This window comes from Capra hircus, chromosome 10, assembly GCF_001704415.2.
Source record: "Capra hircus breed San Clemente chromosome 10, ASM170441v1, whole genome shotgun sequence".
In the NCBI taxonomy this organism is placed as follows: Eukaryota; Metazoa; Chordata; class Mammalia; order Artiodactyla; family Bovidae; genus Capra; species Capra hircus.
In genome coordinates this window covers 55,585,803-55,602,824 of record NC_030817.1, presented here as the reverse complement: position 1 = coordinate 55,602,824, position 17,022 = coordinate 55,585,803, and the positions used below count along the sequence as shown (strand labels likewise).

The 17,022-nt window shown below is 41.8% G+C and overlaps 1 protein-coding gene across 3 annotated transcripts in view; it reads right to left on the bottom strand.

Moving 5' to 3' along the window:
* TLN2 (talin 2) overlaps window positions 1-17,022 on the bottom strand; it is a 498,389-nt gene that overhangs the window by 274,123 nt on the left and 207,244 nt on the right. For all 3 annotated transcript variants that reach the window (XM_018054292.1, XM_018054294.1, XM_018054293.1), the window contains exon 3: window positions 9,075-9,139. The gene's annotated coding sequence lies outside the window, so the exon portion shown is untranslated. The remainder of the gene's footprint in view (window positions 1-9,074; window positions 9,140-17,022) is intronic.

Here is a 17,022-nt window from a genome sequence, read left to right as displayed (position 1 = left end):
CTTCCCGAACATTTGTCACTGATGCCCCTGCACTCTTCCTGGAACTTCTTTCTTCCTGGAAATTTGCAGACCAAACACAACGATGTCATTGCGTGCTCCAGGGCCAATTCTTATTTCTGTCTTTCCTAGCTCAGAGCATTGACTGTGCCTCCTCTGAATTCGAGTTTCTTGAACAGTGGCCACCAGAGAGGACAAGGGCCTTGCTCCTCACAGCTTATCCCCCAGGCCTGTGTTAAACTCTCCAGTGGGACAGAAAAAGGAACCAAGAATCCTGTGTGACCCAGATGCCTAAGCCAAATGCTCTCCTGTAGCGGAAATCAAGTCATTCTTCACTCCTTAGAGGTAAATAAATGGACAACTATAAAACGTACTTGGGGAATGTTTAGAATCAGGTCATAAAAGACTAATAAAAGAGACTTCTTAAATGTCACTTATTTCCCTCTCTTGCTCAAGGGTTGGGTTCTATCCCAGTCTTCTAGAAGCTATGTTTCTAGGCATGCGATAAAACATTAACCAAGATTTAAATTATCCTGAGACTTTTCCCCCAAATCACTTTTGCTCAAGTATCACTTGAATGTAAAACTGAAGATCAATGATTTTTGTAAAATGGAACCAAAATTATCTCCTGTGTATTACAGCTCTGTTCATTTAGCACACTTTCCTACCCTGACAACCCATCAATTGATAGATGAATAACAAATTGCCAAGTCAGAATTTATCTTTGCAAGATGATGGTAAGGTCATCTTGGACTCAGTTCAGTTAAGTCGCTCAGTCGTATCTGACTCTTTGCGACCCCATGAATCGCAGCCCATCAGGCCTCCCTGTCCATCACCATCTCCCGGAGTTCACTCAAACTCACGTCCATCAGGTCAGTGATGCCATCTTGGAATAATCATTATCTAACTGAAATGTGAGAATTCACCTCTGATCACCACTTCAACAAGGGAAATATTGACCCCTCTCTATTCATTCAGTCTCAATGTCACTAAACTCAGTTCCTCTATAAACAAACAAGCATGCATGCATGCTAAGTCATTCAGTCGTATCCAACTCTTTGTGACCCTAAGGATTGTAGCCCACCAGGCTCTTCTGTCCATGGGATTTTCCAGGCAAGAACACTGAAGAGGGTTGCCATGCCCAGGCATTGTTCTAAAGACATCTCTTTCATGCTTATTTCGGGAACATGCACAAAATAGGTCAAGATGTTTGGAGAATAAGCACTATTTGCACTGAGGAGCCCATGTTAATGCCACCACCTTGACCTAGCAGAGGAGACAGAGAGGAACTCCATCCGCGGCCACTGATACCTCAATGGGCTATGACACAGAAAGCAGATGACCAGCTCCATGGTAGGCAGTGGAAAGACTGCTGGTTCCACTATTAAAGCTCCACCTGGGGTCTATTTAGTAAGAAGGCAAGCATCCCAGAGAAGGGAGAAGGCCAACACTGTGTGGACCCAACAGCCATCCATCTGGTCACTGTCATAACAGGAACTCACTAAATACAGTTAAGCCAAACGATTTACTCCAACCAGTGCATTCATGAGTGAAAGTAAAGTGTGTTCAAAGTACAACCCGATTGTCTCTCCAATCTTTCTAAAATAACTAACAAAACACACCTTATATTAAAATAATCGGAGAATTCACCTGGTGGTCCAGCGGCTAAGGCTCCATGCTCTCAATGCAGGGGGCACAAGTTCAAACTCTAGTCAGGGAAACTGGATCCCATATGCAATTAAAGATACCATATACCGCCACTAAGACACAGCACAGCCAAATAAGTAATGAATAAATACTTTCAAAAAAGATAATCAAATGCACCTAACTCACACACAGATACTTGAAGGTCTAAGAAAACTCTTAGATCAATAACCACCATTGATAAAGCTCCTTTCCACTTTGCCAGCACGACAAAGAGTATAACGCCCTCTTTATCGCTTTGAATTCACAAAAGGGACATTAAGCAGGTAAGTACTTTCCAATTTCCAGTCATTCTGTATAAAGAGTCCCTGATCACACAGTGCAGCCACAAGGTTGAAGATGGGAACTAAAACAGAGCTGATTCTCCTAGAGCAGCAGGAATTTTTGGGGGGAAGATAGAGGTTTGTTGAAGAAAGCATGCAAGAGACAGAAGTCTTTTCTAATCTATAAAATTACAGCTGGCACCATGCCCCCAGCCTGGGCCAGAATCTAAGAAGCACTTCCCAGTGGAGACCTTGGATAGCTCTCATTGAGATTCTCAACTTCATGGTATACAAAATGTCAAGGGTAACATCTGTTTCATGGGGCTGGTGTGAAGATTTCCATAGATACCAGGCCTCTAGTACCGAGGTACCTAACACATCAGGTCCTCATTAGATGGTGGTTAAGATCAAAGATCAATTGGGCTTCACTGGTGACTCAGTGGTGAAGAATCTGCCTGCCTAGACAGGAGATGTGGGCTCAATCTCTGGTTCAGGAAGATCCCCTGGAGACGAAATGGCAACCCACTCCAGTATTCTTGCCTGGAAAATCTCACGGACAGAGAAGCCTGGCAAGCTATAATCCACGGGCTCGCAAAAGATTCGGACATGACTTAGTGTTTAACCAACAACAACGTCAAAGACCAGGCTACTGCCCCTTTACAGACACCAGAATCTGAAGCTACTTTCCAACAGCAGAAAACAACAACAACAACAACAACAACAAACTTCTCCTGGCCATCAGCACTAGCTCACAGGCAGGTAGCACACGCAGAAATCAGTTCTTGCTGAAGCCTGTGCCAGTGAGACCTCCAAAAATAAAGTGGGTTCCCAGTAGGGATGAGAAGGCAGAGTCTAGAAGAAGACTCAAGACTGCTGGGGCTGTGTGCAAGGGAGGATCCACTCACATGTGCTGCATCACAGGGCCTAGGCGTGAAGACATCAGGCTGAGAGAGGAGGAGATATAGCCACTACATAATCTGACTGCCATGGGAACAGCAGCTACCTAATTATGACACAGTAAACTGTTGCTTCTTGGTTCTAACATTCGGAGTCAAGTTATAGGTAACTCATGGAAACCTTTGCAGGGATGAAAGAATAGAATTATTACCAACTCCAAGAATATACAATTCAAAGGTACAGCTGCCCAAAATGGAATGGTTGAGTGGAGGAGACACTCCACTCAACAAGAAACAGTAGACAAGAAACAGTGACTCTAGGACACAGAAATTGTGCCTCTAAGACTGGAAGAGGCTGCACGTGTCATCCACGGGCATAGAGGCTAAGGCTAAGTCACTTCAGTCGTGTCCGACTCTGTGCGACCCTATAGATGGCAGCCCACCAGAGCTCCCCAGTCCCTGGGATTCAGGCAAGAACACTGGAGTGGGTTGCCATTTCCTTCTCCAATGCGTGAAAGTGAAGTTGCTCAGTCATGCCTGACCCTCAGCGATCCCATGGATTGCAGCTTTCCAGGCTCCTCCGTCCATGAGATTTTCCAGGCAAGAGTACTGGCGTGGGGTGCCATATAGAGGGAGGATTCAAAGCATGAATCAGCCATAGAAGGAAGAGAGGTGGGGAGGTCAGAAAGAGCAAACCAGCCATCACAAGATACAAAAAAACTGCTTTTTAAAACTGATAAGGGAGAAATGGTGCTGCAAGCATAATATTTATATATGTGGAAATCACCGAACAAGCAGGAAAAATGATCCGTGGGGGTGGCGGGGACGGCCGAGAGTGGTTACTTCTAAGAAGTAAAGCTGGTAAGTGAAGGAAGAGAGAGGGTGAGATACTTGTTCCTTTCCATGAGAAGCTTTTCTGTAGCATTTTCTGTTTTTAGCCATTTGCATACATTACTTTGACTTAATTTTTTTTTTTTTTTAAATAAAAGATCCTCTATAAGACCATTGTTTAGACCACAGCAGGAGGATTCTTCTCAGCTTCTACCAGGCCTGACCTTGGTGTGTTGAGAAGACTGCAGCTGGCTTTACGCTGTGTTTACTTTATTTTAATCTTAACGAAGTCATGTTTAAACTCTACAAGTGCAGTAGGCATTTTACAGTTCTGGAAAGCTGTCCAATTCTGGTTTGTTGTAAACAGAAGAGAAAGGCTTTGATGGTCATTTTAGATTGTCAGAATACGGGGTTTCACAGCTAAAAAAACAAGGGCGTCATTTTCAAGATACATGTTCAATAGGCACAAGTATTCAGAGCCTTGGAGTCCATGAAATACAATCAATTCTTAGACAGCAAAGGCTCACATCTTGAGTTCTCTGGGAAGCCTTTTGAACTTTGAAGGAAATTAACTGATGAGCATAATTAGCCAGAAAGCTTAAGACACAGCATATTCCATAACACCCATGGATTAAGTTTAATTATGAAAAACGATCTGGAAATGGTTATTGTTGTTGTTCTGCAACATTTAGCAAATACAGACAGCAGAGGAAGGACCCCATCACAAGTCTGGAAATCCTGATCAAGGAGATAATACTAATTAGGACTCCCAGCCACTCCAGGAGCCCACAGCAGGTGGCAAGGGGCAATGCCTACAGTCGACAGAGTCACTTCAGGAAATCAGCTAATGGAGATGGCAGGAAGACAGAAGTGCATAACAGATTACATTTTTAATGAAGAAAAGCAAGCACAGGACAACTTATCTTTTCTGACATAGCCGTTTAAGTGACTGATACAGAGTAACAAATAGCTATGTAGATCCTGCCTTGAATTTTACAGATTCAATCCTCTCCTAAACAGCACTGGGAACTAAAAATTCCCCAAGAGCCAAAAACAATGTTTTTCATTTAAAATCAGTTTTAAAATATTTTCTCTTACTAGCCTGCAGGGAACATGGAGATAAGTTCAGATTATTGCATCTATTCTCAAATCTGGAATATACCATGAGTCATTAAGTTAAACAGTAAACAAATCATTTATCACATGTTCCCCTCCATCTACTCTCCATCAATCTCTCTCATCTCTCTCACTTGCTTGCAATGCTTTAAAGCATCCCGTTTAGTCTTGTGAAGCATAGCTGTCTCACATTTAATAGCTTATCGCTACAACATCTCACCCAGCATGGCCTTGCCTTCTGAGAGGCTTACAACATGACTGATTGATAACATTGCTCATTCTTTAAATTTTATTCAGAGTAGGACTGGCCCAGATCCCTACAATTCTACTTCCTCTCATTTATGTCAAAATAAAAGTACCTCTAGCATTTATTCATGACTTCAGACACTTGCAGAAACGTCAACATTTCAGATCATCTCTCTTATTCCTATACGTTTAAGAGAAGTGTTTCTGTTATTGTCATCATTGTTTGATACAGCTTTTCCCTTTAAAAAAAGGGGGGCGGGGGGGGCAGTAAAATAAATATCCCTGGGGTGGAAGCAACCCAACTGAAGCATACAAATCAGGCAGTGGGCCAAGTGTCAGGCTGACAGAAGGGGAAACAGCCAGATAAGTCTGTCAGATTTCATTTAAGTTTCCCAGAAACCAGGAATATTAAAACACAAGAAAGCCGGACATCACTGGGGGGAAGAGTTTAAAAGGACTGAATCACCATGTTGCGATCAACAAAGGCCACAGTTAACAGCACAGCATTCCTGAAGCAATCAGGGTTAGGCAGCAGCATCCTGAACCATGTGTTAACGACTGCTCCTCCCTCCCTCTGTCTCACTGTCCTCATACTTCAGTCCATTATTGCCTGTGTCTTCCACCCATCCCACCCCTCCAATACATCCCCACAACTCCAAGGAGGAGTAAGCAAGAACCATACTCTCCCATTCTCTGCAGACCCACGGCATAAGAACACACCTGGCACACTGTTTTTGGATCTGAAATTGATGGGAAAGCCATATATCTGATGCTGGGAAAGACTGAAGACAGAAGGGGAAGGGAGTGACAGAGGATGAGACGGCTGGAAGGCATCACCGACTCAATGGACATGACTTTGAGCAAGCTCCAGGAGATGGTGAAGGACAGGGAAGCCTGGCACACTATAGTCCACAGGGTCGCAGAGAGTTGGACACAACTAAGCGACCGAACAACAATGGTATATCTGGTGTGTTTCCTGTCCACTGTGCCCAGCCCTTCACTGAGACTGGCCACCTAGTGCCATCTGCACATCCTCAAAAGACAACATCCATCACAAGACATCCAGAAGATCTCAGGGCAGGATGGCTCCTTTACTCTTTCCTGTCCTGTATACGTCTGGTCCCACTGCCCTCAGCTCCAAACTCTTGACCATGTCCTTGACCCGTTCCCAGCCTTGCCTTCCTCGCACCTGGCATTTGCAATTGTGTCCACAGTTAGATATTCAGCCCTTCTCATGCCTAGCTCTCAGGATCCCTACAGTGCAGGCAGACATATCCGTCAAACATCACGTGTCCAGAGGCTGCCCACAGTGGTGTGAAGCGAGGATTCTGCACACTTTTATCAGACAGCTCAACACACTGCCACATCTTCATTTTTCCACTGACTGCAAGGTGGCTCACAGATAAATTTAATGTTCACATGGACAAGCCATTTTCACTTAGGTTCCCCAGCAGAACAATCCCTTGTCTTTTCACCTCTGACTTCTTGTCAGAGAAGTCAACCATGCCAGCTCTCACAGTACTTTCTGAAAATAGCCAATGTATATAACTAGAGTATATTTCTTTTCCACTTTAAAGGAATGATGCAGTTTTAGAGGTAGAAGAGCTCTTATCAATCATGCACCCCAATATTTCCCAGAAATCAGTCCCCAGGCTGGCGCTAGCTGATGTTTAATGGTCAGTGGTCACCAGAGAAACAAGAAGGAGGAAGGAAATAAAGCACTTTTTCACAACATTAAACACAATCAAAAGGCAAACTCACGACACACCTACTTTTTCAGTAGTAAAATATTTCTTCTTTCATGAAATGATATTAGCAGATGCTAGTTATTTTTGAAAAATATTTATGAAAAATTATAAATACAAAATAAAGAGATTAGCATATAAATAGAGAACACTCATGCCCTATCCAGCTTAAACAATTACCAACCTCCTTTAAGTATAGCCTGAAAAATCTAGTAAAAATAGATCTTCATTTTTTGTTTTCCTCTTCCACAAAATCTAAAAGTGTGGGACTTATGAGGCTGCGCCAGCCTCTACATTTTACAGAAAAGGATTTGGAGACTAGCAGAGATTAACCCGTCTAGAGTTGCACAGCTGGTCAAGAACTAATATATCTGTTATGCCAAGATATGGTTTTGGAGCAGAAACCAATCCTTTTTAACCTGTCAAACTTTAACTGAGTCACAGCCAAGACTTGAAGAAGACGGCCTTTTGTCCCTGCCCAGGGCACTTCATACACACTACTTGGGAGCAGAGAGAAGGCGATAGCACCCCACTCCAGTACTCTTGCCTGGAAAACCCCATGGATGGAGAGGCCTGGTAGGCTACAGTCCATGGGATTGCGAAGAGTCAGACACGACTGAACGACTTCATTTTCACTTTTCACTTTCATGCATTGGAGAAGGAAATGGCAACCCACTCCAGTGTTCTTGCCTGAAGCATCCCAGGGATGGAGGAGCCTGGTGGGCTGCCATTTATGGGGTCGCACAGAGTTGGACACAACTGAAGCAACTTAGCAGCAGCAGGCATAACAAGTACAACTAAATGAGGAAAACCAATAATCTGCAACCAATGTATACTTCATCTCACACTGTAGCAACTGTGTCCCATCGCTGGAGGGTTCCAGGAACCACTAAACAATGATTACTGAAACTAGGTCCATCATTACTAAAGAAAAGGGTATCTTTTTAGATATCATGCTGCTGCTGCTAAGTCACGGCAGTTGTGTCTGACTCTGTGTGACCCCACAGATGGCAGCCCACCAGGCTCCTCTGTCCCTGGGATTCTCCAGGCAAGAATATTGGAGTGGGTTGCCATTTCCTTCTCCAGTGCATGAAAGTGAAAAGTGAATGTGAAGTCGCTCAGTCGGACACGAGCTCGGTGTCCATAGCCTACCAGGCTCCTCCGTCCATGGGATTTTCCAGGCAAGAGTACTGGAGTGGGGTGCCATTGCCTTTCTCCTTAGATATCATATGCATGAGTTAATATACAATATTTGACTTTTTCTTTCTGACTTGCTTCACTCTGTATAATAGGCCCTAGGTTTATCCACCTTGTTAGGACTGACACAAATACATTCTTTTTTATAGCTGAGTAATATTCCATTGTATGTGACTGAGTGAAGTCGCTCAGTCATGTCCGACTCTTTGCGACCCCGTGGACTATAGCCCACTGGGCTCCTCCATCCATGGAATTTTCCAGGCAAGCATACTGGAGTGGGTTGCCATTTCCTTCTCCAGGGGATCTTCCCGACCCAGGGACTGAATCCAGGTCTCCCGCATTGCAGGTAAACACTTTACCGTCTGAGCCACCAGGGAAGTACCACTGTATAATGTACCACAATCTCTGTACCCATGGAGACACAGACCTAGAGAACAGAACTGTGGACACGGTAAGGGAAGGAGAGTGTGGGACTAATTGAGAGACTAGCATGGAAACATACATTCCTGTATGTAAAAGAGAGAGCAGGCGGAAATGTGCTGTGTGACACAGGAAGCTCAACCCAGTGCTTTGTGATAACCTTGAGGGGTGGGTTGGGGAGGGAGATGGAAGGGGAGTTCGGGAGGGAGGGAGGGGACACATGTATACCTCTGGCTGATTCATGCTGATGTATGGCAGAAACCAACACAATACTGTAAAGCATCCTCCAGTTAAGAAACAAAAAAGGTTGCTCAGAGTTCTACATTAACTTCTCATCTAGTACTTCCCTCCCTATCTCCAAAATTATAAGGTAAATTTTTAGTGAGAGAATGACAATCCACACAATAAGGTAAAAAACCAGCCACTAACCCCTTTCTCTAAGCCGCACCATGCCCCCATCAAACTAGCAGGCGGGAAAAAAAAATCACATAGCAGTGGAGGTAATAAGACCAGGCAGCTACACTCCTATCTCACAGAACCGTGGTAAAAAAAAATCAAACAAGACAGTATGAAGCGACAATGTTTTAATGCTCTGTAAAATTTTATCAGTGCAGGAAGGTGACCCATTGAGAATAGAATATTTTTTTTAACAGACTCACCTAAATTCTCAGTTTATGTGAAGTCGATTTCCCTGAAGCATCTGAGAATCCTTCAGCAGCAATACCTAAAACAGTTATGAAAACCATCAGAATCAACTAATGTTATAGACATCAGTTTTCAAAAAAAATAAAAAAAATCTCAATCTATACATTTGGTCATTTCCCCCACACTAAGCGCGAAAGGAAATAACTCAGGAAACAATGAATTTCCGCTGCAACACATGGGCTGGGAATTTTCTTGACCAACAGGGAATCGAGGTCCCAAGGCACTTATTTCAGAGACCAACATTACGTTCCAGTTGGCAAAGAAGCAAACCACATTATTTTCTTCCCTGTGATGGGAATGTTTAATGGCTTTAGATTTAAACAAAGATCAAATATACACATTATCCTTCCTGCCCCCACCTATATTTAAAACAAAAATCACAGGCACTGCACTGATTGTTTTTAAAATCAGCATCCATGAGCTCTTGTCTTATTCACTTTTTTCCTCCGTAGTTCCTAAAACCTGTCTGTGAAGCAGTCCCGTCTTGCTTCCACTGTTCCCATCTCACTCCCAGTTCTCTGAGGCACTGATATCCGAGCATTTAGCACCTTATCCATGCAAAACCAATTTGAAAGAGAGAACCATAATCAATCATAGATTATGGCCAACAAAATGGGCCAGCATTAGCATTAAACAATTAATGCTGTTAACAGTTAAACAATGGCCTGAGAACACAAATATGAAACAATCAAACAATAAACATGCAGCCACAGAAACAAGTTTCATATGAAATAGACCAAGTGCATGTAATCTAGTCTGGGTAAGTATGTGAGACTAGTTAACAAAAGATGTTGGCTGGCTGTATGGGAGGAGAGAAAAATCTAGCGCGTGCTCTTTCTATTTAAAGAGAATAAATTCAAAATAGAATCAAATGAGTACTAGAAAAATATACAGATGAATAGTTTTATAATATTAAGATAGAAAGGCCCTTTTTAAACATGATATCAAAATGTAAAACTTCGCAACATTTTTTTTTTTAATCTCCAATATAGGAAAGGCAAAGACAAGTGAAAAATAAAGACAAAAACCAACAAACTTAGATGCTTTGGGTAAAATAAGAAACTAAGTAAAATATTCATGAGTGAAGTCACTCAATCGTGTCCGATTCTTTGCGACCCCATGGACTGTAGCCTACCAGGCTCTCAGGAGCCTCTCAGTCCATGGAATTTTCCAGGCAAGAGTACTGGAGTGGGTTACCATTTCTTTCTCCATTAGGGCATAAGTCTGACATATTTTGCAGAGAGAAAAAGGGCAACACATAAGTTACTTCTACCCATTTCCCTTGTTTTCTACAGAACCGGTCTAATTGTAAAACAGTATTATACTCAAGAGACCCTCCATCCGGCCACCGTTCGCCATCCTCCAATGGATACCGTCCGTGGCCATGCAGTATCCCATAGGAAGACCAAGTGTGTCTTCTTTAAGCCCTGGGGATCAAATCTATCCCAGTTTTTCAGGATACAGTTCAAAGGAGTGAGGCTGGAATTGTTAGCTCCCTTGTCCTAAAGAATCCCGGACGAGTTCCCAAGATGAAAGGTTATTGCTGAATCACGCAAAGAGGCTGGGATTCTTGGCCTCCGGAGGAGAAGAATTCAATCTGGGGCCAGAGACGAGGCTTGATCGCTCAGAGCTTTTGTGTAATAAAGTTTTATTAAAGTATAAAGGAGATAGAGAAAGCTTCTGACATAGACATCAGAAGGGGGTAGAAAGAGTGTCCATACAAGAGCTAAAGGAGGGACTTCCCTGGCAGTCCAGTGAGTGGTTAAGATTTCGCTTTCCAGGGAGCTAAGATCCCCCATGCCTAAAAGCTAAACAACCAAAACATAAAAACAGAAGCAGTATTGTAACAAATTCAATAAAGTCTTTAAAAATGATCCGTATCCAAAAAAATCTTTTAAAAAAGTCAATAAAGAAATTAATACCTCAGCTCAAAATGGATGAAGCAAATTAATAAACTTCCCATGAGAAGAAATAGAACAGTGAATGATAACAAATGCCTGAAGAGATACTCAATTATACTAACAATGGGAAAATACAACTTCAGAAAACCGAGCTCTTTTTATCCGTCAGACTGGTGATGTCCAAGACTGACAGGAGGTGTTGTTATGGCCACAGCTCACGATGCAGCCACTTTGGCAATTATATCAGCATGTAAGCTGGCACACCTTTTGATCTAGCAATCTTTCTCTAAGAATCTGCTCAGATTATTGTGAAAGCAGAAAGATGGGTGCACATAATATGTTTATCATCACTGAAGGCAGAGGGAGTAAGTATCCTAAAGGTTTACAAATAGGAGATGTCAAGTAAACATGTATTCATTGGTGATATTTATTGGTATCAAAAGAGCCATGATACACTTCTGAGTGAATAAAACAGGCAAGACTTCCCTGGTGGCACAGTTGATAAGAATCTGCCTGCCAATGCAGGGAACACATGTTCGATCCCTGGTCTGGGGAAGATCCCACACGCTGCGGAACAACTAAGCCTGTGTGCCACAACTGCTGAAGCCTGTGTGCCTAGAGCCCATGCTCCACAACAGGAAAGGCCACCGCGATGAGACCTGCGCACGGCAATGAAGAGGAGCCCTTGCTTGCCGCAAATAGAGAAAGCCTGTGCACAGCAACAAAGACTCAGTGCAGCCATAAATAAATAAATAAAAATTAAAAAATAAAACAGGTAAATTACCATGCAAAGTATGATCACATTTCTGCTTGCGCATGCTGGTGTTTCTAGATGTCCTTATACATGCTAGAAGGACGTTTATTAAAACAGTAATGATTGCCTGACTATCTGAATTTTAAAGCATTCCTGCTTTTCTTATAACTACTTGAATTTCATATAATGAGCATGAATTTCTTTTTTCCCAAAGAACACAGCAGAGCTGTTTTTTAATGTCACGCTTGAGTGTAAAGTAATACACTGCACAGATTGCTACTTTCCCTCCATCACCTTCTCTCTCCTCCTTGTAACGTTTGTGTCACACATGTGCTTGCTGTGAACACTAATGAGAGAGGTCCCTTCCTTCTCTCTGGTTCCTGTTCATTCCTGAGGGCCACTTCATCCTTGCCTTAGGTTCCTAAGACACACCTCTATCCTTATTATAAATCTCTCTCTCTCTCTTTTTTTTACTTAAGCTAGCTTGAGTTTGTTATCTGTGACCAAAGGAACCCCATGTAATATAGTGCTGCTTTTGATTTTCCACCTTCTCAATCATCCATTCCATTTGAAAACAGAACAGTAAATCTTGTAATCACATGAATGAAGATTTGTTGTATACAATGCCATGTATTGTTTATGACCTGCAGCCAAAGGAACTGAAGCAGGCAACTCAAAGTTAGTATAACAAAGGCAAAAATACTATTCAATACTTCAAGAGATAGAGGAGCTCTTTCCTGACTAACATGAGAACCCATGAAAAGACTATTTGAAAAAGAATAAAAACAAAGGGGACATATTTGTCCAGATGGGCTATTTCTATGGTTAAAATAGTCTCCATTATCATGTTTTAACCACTTTGCAGATTTATTTTTATTGGGTTATATTTACATATGAAAAGCCTTTTTTCTTTCTATTTAGACTATAAAATACATAAATGTATTCCCATAATGGGCCCATTATGTTCAATTTATCTCCGGCAGACAAATTTACTCTTCTCATTGCCCTATCTTTAAAGGTTCAGAAGTTCCATATAATACAAGAATTCTCCTAAGACTGTAATTACAAACCTGGCTAAAAAGCAACAAATATACAAAACCCTTCAGAGGTGTTTGGATGTCAAATACAAATCTAATTAATCCCCCTCAATCTCCCAAAGGGTCCTATCCCCAAAAAAATTTCTGTAGAAAGTAGAAGAAGGACTATCCAATTTCAAAGACAAGCCATCGAATGTTTAACTAAACATCTGCGCCTCCAGGGCATCACTCAGACAAACCCGCAGGCCACCCAGTGCCCACTGCTGGCCTCTGTTCTGACCGCACCCCCACCCAGGGCAGGGGCATCTTTCTAAGTAGATAGATGGGGGAGCCAGGTAAGTCCATATTTGAGGCTGAGATGCATTAGGATTTGAGACAGAACATGGCATTTAGGGGAAGAGCAATAGCACAGTGATTAACAGTGACTGATCCTGATTCTGTCATTTAGTAGACCTATTAAAAAGCAGAGACATCACTTTGCCAACAAACGTCCGTATAGTAAAAGCTATGGTTTCTGCAGTAGTCATATATGGATGTGAGAGTTGGACCATAAAGAAGGCTGAGTGCCGAAGAATTGATGCTTTCAAACCATGGTGCTGGAGAAGACTCTTGAGAGTCCCTTGGACAGGAAGGAGATTAAACCAGTCAATCCGAAAGGAAATCAACCATGAATATTCATTGGAAGGATTGATACTGAAGCTGAAACTCAATACTCTGGCCACCTGATGTAAAAGAGCCAACTCACTGGAAAAGACCCTGAAGGTAGGAGAAGAGGAGGAGAAGAGGAGAAGAGGCCAACAGAGGATGGCTGGTTGGATGGCATCACTGACTAAATGAACATGCTTTTGTGAACATGAGCAAACTCCGGGAAATAATGAAGGACAGGGAAGCCTGGCATGATGCAGTTCCCTGGGGTCGCAGAGTCGGACACGACTGAGGGGCTGAATGACAACAACAATTAGTCATTTGGCCCTGGTGTACCTCAGTTTCTTCCCCTGTAATAATAATGCCCAGGAAAAGGGCTGTTGTGAGGATTAAAGGCAGTAATACATCTAAAACAATGAGGTAAGTTCAAGAATCAAACATGACCTTGCTTGATCTCCAGCTCAGTGGTCAGTGAGATGGCCACTGCCCACAGGCAGAAACTCACTGCCTGATCAGAGCAAGGTCCCTAGAGAACCCTAGGACAGAATATGTCTCCACATAGGACACTTAACTATTCAAAAAGTTTATTTTAAATATGAATAAGACCCTTCCAATTAAATAGAAATTTATTCTAAAGGTGTCAGGAGCCGGTTGTTTGAAGGAATGCTGCCTTTAAGTAGCCTTCTCTGGATCATATGATAAACCTCTTGGCAGCTCCCATGTTCTACCTTTTCTGGAGTATTTTGAGAAGTGTTTATAGACGTGATGAAAAGGCAGAAAAGCTGCTGGCTAAAATGCTTGTCACCAACAGAAGGACCTAACTGTTTTGTTTTGTTTTTTGCACATCTTGGACCACTTCCTACTTCCTTGTGGAAACTTAGATATAACTCTCCAAGTCCCATGTCACTCATTACCAGAGAAAAGAGAGAAATACTTAGATACTTCAGATGCAGAAATAAAATGAAAATGGATGGGTGAAGTTCCTAACACAGTGCATGGAGCCCAGGAAGCATCGAGCAAAAGGTACATCTTTAAATGATTCATCTGAACAGCAGTAAAGAAGCAAAACGTATATTAAGTAATCTGGGACTACATAAGGCACTTTTTCACCATGAGAGTCTTATGGACTCTTTGTTTTCCACATCTCACTTGGCAAAATCCCCACAAGAACGCAGGGCCAAGTTGAAGGGGGTTTTAAGCCATGAAGAGCCTACACAACGTATATGGCTGACCCAAAGGAGCCAAGAACACATCTGTCCTAATATTCCAACCAAAGATGGAAAACAGGGCAACATGACACTCAAACTTTACCCTGGTACCATCTACACGAGCATAAAAATAAGAAGATAGGCCTGTATGGGCAACATCCCAAGTGTTTTTGGTGCCCAAAGTTACAAAAGGGCTTTTATAAGGCAAGACCAAGCAAAGGGGCAGGAGGGCCACTAGATTTTAGCCAAGCATGAGCAGAATATACTACTCTTAGCTTGAAGTTACCACTAACATTTGACACATTTATTACTAATTGCTCAAAAACAAAATCCAAGAAGAAAGAGACCAACTGTGATGTTTCAGTAGCCATAAAATAAAGACAGGAAGAGCCAAAGAGAGAAAAGAGGACAGACTGTGAAAACAAAATTCTTCCAACTTCCCAACTTCCTCCAATTCTACCCCTTGCCAAGGATTATTTTTTTCTCCTCTGAAACCTTGAGAACATTTTCTTTGAAAGCACAGTTCAATAATTAGAGTCCAGCTCTACTGTGTCAGAAGGTATCTGACTCCAAGGGAAATGACAATTCTCTTTTCATGGCTTTCCTTGGCTGACTTTCCAGCTAGAGACTGGGTCCAGGGGTCAATATATATATGCATATCCTAATCTAATTCATTCCTCCCTCGGTGACGCCAAGCTCCAAGTATCAATGCTCATGGCCCTCAAAAGTAAGGAATGATACGTGACCTTGATCTCTACAAGCAGAAAGAAAGGCTCCAAAAATCCCTCTAGATGCCTCTTCCAGCAAACCAGGAAGTAAGAGGTGTTATGAGTGAAAAAAGATTCTCAATATATATGTGTGAAATGCTGGTTTAAATCAAGGAGTTCCTTTAATGCAGAACATTTTGGACAGTTCAACGTGCTAATGTGGATATAAATAAGAGGTCCCAACCTTATCTATATACAGATTCCTTCACCTTTTGTGGTCTGCGTCTTGGTACACATGTCCAGGTCAACAGTTTGGAAAATAATGTTATGATTAGTTCTTTTATGCAAATGACTATTGAAGGCTCACTCTGCCCCACGACACATGCAATGACATGACCCGGCACCATGCCCCTAAAGATCAGGTCACAGTGCAAACAATATTAATGCTAAGTACTGTGAAGCTTCTGTTTACTAGGAGGGTTAGAGAAGTGCTCTAATTACACTGCTTTACCTCCTTCAGTCTTTAGATGCTTTTCACAGCTGGACAACTTGAGAAATGCCCTGAATTCCCTGTCGCACTATAATACACTGTTCTCCATCTCTCGTTTATATATAAGTAAAACTAAAATAGTAACATGAGGTAGAATGTAAGCTTTCACAAGAACAGGGACTCCTCTTGGTATAGGGCTATTCCTCCAGACCTAGAATAGCAGGTACAAGGATGTTCCACAAATATTTGACTATTATGAATAAGTGTTAGTCACTCAGTAGTGTCAGACTCTGCGATCCCATGGACTATAGCCTGCCAGGCTCCACCGTCCATAAAATTCTCCAAGCAAGAATACTGGAGTGGGTGGCCATTTCCTTATCTGCTATATGAATAAAGTACAGAATAAACTTACATAAGTGTATCAATTCATTTATGAACTGGCCAAAATATATGCTCTACAGCTTTAAATCGATTTTGAAATTCTTACTGTAAAAGAATTTCCTATTTCTTTCCTCAAAAGTAGTTTGCTTTGCCTGTTTCATTCCTACTAATATCTCCCATCCTTTGTAATTCCCTCCCACAAAACCACCCCTCTAAAATAAAGGATATTTTTCCTTTGACTTTTGGATTAGAAAGAATTTCAATATTCTGAACTTAATGTATACAATAACCCTTGCAACACATTCAAAAGAATAAATTTTAAAAGTTTTTGCTAAACTCAATTAACTCTAACAAAATAGGATAATTCATTAAAATTTTTTAACAAGTTATTTTTTTTTTCTTTAAGGGGATGAGGAGGAAAGAGCAGGAAAAAATTGTTTTAGTTCTTCCTTGGTCATTCAAAAAATTGACTAGACCTTTCCCACGCCCATTCCTCTGACAAAACTATTAATGCCAGCATGTTTCTATTTGGCAATTTTCAACTTTTGGTTAGGCTATAGTCCCTTTTTTCTTTTTTTACTTTTTTAAAATTAATGTTACTAGAATATCATTGCTTGACAATGTTGCATTAGTTTCTACTGTACAGCAAGGTGAATCAACTATATATGTTTACATATCTCCCCTCTTTTTTGAATTTCCTTCTCATTTAGGTCACCCCAGAGCACTAAATATAGAGTTCTCGGTGCTATATGCAGAAGGTTCTCAATAATTCTCTGTTT